We start from the raw sequence: 4,755 nt of genomic DNA, 5'->3' as shown, positions 1-4,755 counted from the left end.
CCCGGGTGTGCACCTCGGGTGCGCACCTCGCGTGCACCTTCGCTGCGGTGGGCACCTTGGCTGGGTTGCGCGCCTTGGTGGGCACCATGCAGTGCACGAAGTCGGAGCCCGGATTGCCCCGGGCGCGCACCTCCGCCAGGGTGGGCACCTTGGTGCGCACAACTTGCCTGGGCTGCGCACCAGGAAGGGCTCAAGATGGCACCCGCGTTCCGTTTTTTTCACTATCTTTCAGAACGGAAATTTTAAAATCTCGTTTTTTTTTGCCTTTTCTGGAAATTAGTGAAGGCAGCGCATCAAAGGTGCGCAACGCTGGTGCGAACCTGGGAGCGCTCCGATGTGTGCTCCAAGGTGCGGCGTGCACGAAGTCGGACCCCGGTTTGCCCCGGGTGCGCACCTCGCGTGCACCTTGGTGCGCACACCTTGGCTGGGTTGCGCGCCCTGGTGGGCACCATGGTGCGCACCAAGGAGCGCTCCGAAGTGTGCTCCAAGGTGCGGCGTGCACGAAGTCGGAGCCCGGTTTGCCCCGGGTGCGCACCTCGCGTGCACCTTCGCCGCGGTGGGCACCATGGCGTGCACGAAGTCGGAGCCCGGTTTGCCCCGGGTGCGCACCTCGCGTGCACCTTCGCCGGGGTGGGCACCTTGGTGTGCAGACCTTGGCTGGGTTGCGCGCCCTGGTGGGCACCATGGTGCGCACCAAGGAGCGCTCCGAAGTGTGCTCCAAGGTGCGGCCTGCACGAAGTCGGAGCCCGGTTTGCCCCGGGTGTGCACCTCGGGTGGGCACCTTGGTGCGCATGCCTTGCCTGGGCTGCGCACCAGGGCGGGCTCAAGATGGCACCCGCGTTCCTTTTTTTTCACTATCTTTCAAAACGGAAATTTTAAAATCTCATTTTTTTTTGCCTTTTTCTGGAAATTAGTGAAGGCAGCGCATCAAAGGTGCGCACCTCGCTGCCCACCACGGTGCGCAACGCCGGTGGGCACCCGGGAGTGCTTCGAAGTGTGCTCCAAGGTGCTGCGTGCACGTTGTCGGAGCCCGGTTTGCCCCGGGTGCGCACCTCGCGTGCACCTTCGTCGGGGTGGGCACCTTGGCTGGGTTTGCCCCGGCTGCGCTCCGAAGCGGGGTTATTGGAGCGCCGCCTCTTTTTTTGTCGGAGCGTTTGGTGGGGTTTCTCGCATTGGCTCTTCCGAGGCCCGGTTGCCACCCTGGCGCGCACGAAGTCGGAAGTAGGGTTAATTGCCCGGGTGCGCACCTTTGCCAGGGTGGGCACCTTACCTGGGCTGCGCACCAGGGCGGGCTCAAGATGGCACGCGCGTTCCGTTTTTTTCACTATCTTTCAAAACGGAAATTTTAAAATCTCCTTTTTTTTTTGCCTTTTCTGGAAATTAGTGAAGGCAGCGCATCAAAGGTGCGCACCTCGCTGCCCACCTTGGTGTGCTCTGAGGTGCGCACCCGGGAGCGCTACGAAGTGTGCTCCAAGGTGCGGCGTGCACGTTGTCGGAGCCCGGTTTGCCCCGGGTGCGCACCTCGCCTGCACCTTGGCCGGGGTGGGCACCTTGGCTGGGTTTGCCCAGGGTGCGCTCCGAAGCGGGGTTACTGGAGCGCCCCCTCTTTTTTTGTCAGAGCGTTTGGTGGGGTTTCTCGCATTGGCTCTTCCCAGGCCCGGTTGTTGGGTGCGCTCCCACCCTGGCGCGCGCGAAGTTGGAAGTTGGGTTAATTGCCCGGGCGCGCACCTTCGCCAGGGTGGGCACCTTGGTGCGCACACCTTGGCTGGGCTGCGCACCAGGGCGGGCTCAAGATGGCACCAGCATTCCCTTTTTCTCACTATCTTTCAAAACGGAAATTTTAAAATCTCGTTTTTTTTTTGCCTTTTATGGAAATTAGTGAAGGCATCGCATCAAAGGTGCGCACCTCGCTGCCCACCTTGGTGTGCTCCGAGGTGCCCACCACGGTGCGCAACGCCGGTGCGAACCCGGGAGCGCCCCGATGTGTGCTCCAAGGTGCGGCGTGCACGAAGTCGGACCCCGGTTTGCCCCGGGTGCGCACCTCGCGTGCACCTTGGTGCGCACACCTTGGCTGGGTTGCGCGGCCTGGTGGGCACCATGGTGCGCACCAAGGAGCGCTCCGAAGTGTGCTCCAAGGTGCGGCGTGCACGAAGTCGGAGCCCGGTTTGCCCCGGGTACGCACCTCGCGTGCACCTTCGCCGGGGTGGGCACCTCGGCTGGGTTGCGCGCCCTGGTGCGCACCAAGGAGCGCTCCGAAGTGTGCTCCAAGGTGCGGCGTGCACGAAGTCGGAGCCCGGTTTGCCCCGGGTGCGCACCTTCGCCGCGGTGCGCACCATGGCGTGCACGAAGTCGGAGCCCGGTTTGCCCCGGGTGCGCACCTCGCGTGCACCTTCGGCGGGGTTGCGCGCCCTGGTGGGCACCATGGTGCGCACCAAGGAGCGCTCCGAAGTGTGCTCCAAGGTGCGGCGTGCACGAAGTCGGAGCCCGGTTTGCCCCGGGTGCGCACCTCGCGTGCACCTTCGGCGGGGTTGCGCGCCCTGGTGGGCACCATGGTGCGCACCAAGGAGCGCTCCGAAGTGTGCTCCAAGGTGCGGCGTGCACGAAGTCGGAGCCCGGTTTGCCCCGGGTGCGCACCTCGCGTGCACCTTCGCCGCGGTGGGCACCATGGCGTGCACGAAGTCGGAGCCCGGTTTGCCCCGGGTGCGCACCTCGCGTGCACCTTCGCCGGGGTGGGCACCTCGGCTGGGTTGCGCGCCCTGGTGCGCACCAAGGAGCGCTCCGAAGTGTGCTCCAAGGTGCGGCGTGCACGAAGTCGGAGCCCGGTTTGCCCCGGGTGCGCACCTCGCGTGCACCTTCGCCAGGGTGGGCACCTCGGTGTGCTCCGAGGTGCGAACCCGAGAGCGCTCCGAGGTGCCCACGAAGTCGAAAGTCGGGTTAATTGCATTGTTTTCCCCGGGTGCGCTCCGAGGTGCGCAACATCGGCGCGCACCAAGGAGGGCTCCGAAGTGTGCTCCAAGGTGCGCACGATGGCGTGCACCTCTGGTGCGCACGATTCGGAGCTCGGTTTGACCGGGGTGCGCACACCTTGGCTGGGTTGCGCACCTTTTGTGCGCTCCAAGGTGCGCACGAAGTCGGAGCTCGGTTTGCCCCGGGTGCGCACCTTCGCCAGGGTGCGCACCTTGATGCGCACGCCTTGGCTGGGCTGCGCACCTTGGTGGGCGCCATGGTGCGCACCTTTCGTGCGCTCCAAGGTGCGCACGAAGTCGGAGCTCGGTTTGCCCCGGGTGCGCACCTTGGTGGGCGCCATGGTGCACTCCGAGGTGCCCAAGATTGGTGCGCACCAAGGAGCGCTCCGAAGTGCGCTCCAAGGTGCGCGCGAAGTCGAAAGTTGGGTTAATTGTCCGGTTTGCCTCGGGTGCGCACCTTGCGTGCACCTTCGCCAGGGTGGGCGCCTTGGTGCGCACACCTTGGCTGGGCTGCGCACACCTTGGCACCCGCGTTTCCTTCATTTTAAATTTTTTTTTTTTACAATCTCTCAAGTGGGAAATTCTATAATCTCAACTTTTTTTGCCTTTTCAGGAAACTTTTGAATGGAGCGCATCATTGGTGCGCTCCGAAGTGTGCTCCAAAGCTCTCTCCAGCTGCGTGCACCTGCCCCGGCCGCGCACCCGGCCCCGCCCAGCTTCGCTCACCTGTCCCGGGCGTCTGGTGCGGAACCTTAGAGTAAGAAACATCACCGTGCACCTTGGCCAACGTGCGCGACTCGACCGAGCGCGCACTGGCCGAGGTGCACACCGATTTCACCTGGGTGCGCGCGCAGCACCTCGGGCGCACCGGGGTGCGCGCACAACGCCCGGGTTGCACCGTGGCCTGTGTGCTCGGGGCGCCTCGGGTGCGCGCTCGGTGTCGCCCCCCGCGCGCGCGGTAGTGCGGGCAGCGCACCCCGGCCCGGCCCGGCCCCGACGAGAACGCAAACGGGCAAAAGGTTTATTCAAATAGCATTGCGACGCCCGGCGAAAAACTAAAAAAGGGTGCAACACCGGGACTTCCCGGGAGGTCACCCATCCCAGTACTACTCCGGCCCAAGCGCGCTTAACTGCGGAGTTCTGATGGGATCCGGTGCACTAACGCTGGTATGATCGCACCCGTTATGAGCTTGTCGCAGTGTGTACTTAGCAAACCGCGACCCACGTGCGAATCCACCCCGGCCACCCACCCCCGTCGAGGTGCACACCCTCCCTCGCGAAGTGCGCCCCGTTCGCCAAGTGTGAGCCCTGCCCGGGTGCGCGCACCTTGCTAGGGCGTCGGGTGTGCACCCGGCCCGGCCTACGTGCGTGCACCTGGAGGGGGCGTCGTGTGCGTGCAGTGTCCCGTCTGCAACGCGGTGCCCACACACCACCTCGGGCGCAACGACCTGCGCTCACATGTGGGCCGAGTGCACCTTGGTGCATGTTCGGGGCGCCTCGGGTGCACGCTCGATCTTGCCCCGGTGCACCAAGGCGCTCGGTTTGCCCCGGGTGCGCACTTGGTGCAAGGTGGGCACCCAAAATAGGGATCAAGCACCAAAACACAAGTTTCGGGATGCAAAATGGGACCCAAGGACCACAAATGCGTTCCAAGACCCATGATGGGTCCACGAGAACAAAAATGTGTTCCGAGACTTAATAAACAAATATTGGGTTTTAGGAGAAGAAACATGCTCTGATGCCCAAAACGAGAATCGACCCCGAAAAGGCCACAGGCCAAAAGTGGGAT

General features: G+C 64.0%; 1 non-coding gene across 1 annotated transcript; it reads right to left on the bottom strand.

Moving 5' to 3' along the window:
- Positions 1-4,028: 4,028 nt before the first annotated feature.
- On the bottom strand, positions 4,029-4,147 carry LOC131865993 (5S ribosomal RNA). The gene has a single exon (XR_009364627.1). It is a non-coding gene; the product is annotated as a 5S ribosomal RNA (ribosomal RNA).
- Positions 4,148-4,755: the final 608 nt, after the last annotated feature.

This window comes from Cryptomeria japonica, unplaced genomic scaffold, assembly GCF_030272615.1.
Source record: "Cryptomeria japonica unplaced genomic scaffold, Sugi_1.0 HiC_scaffold_128, whole genome shotgun sequence".
Taxonomy (NCBI): domain Eukaryota; kingdom Viridiplantae; phylum Streptophyta; class Pinopsida; order Cupressales; family Cupressaceae; genus Cryptomeria; species Cryptomeria japonica.
This window is presented reverse-complemented; position numbering and strand designations above follow the sequence as displayed.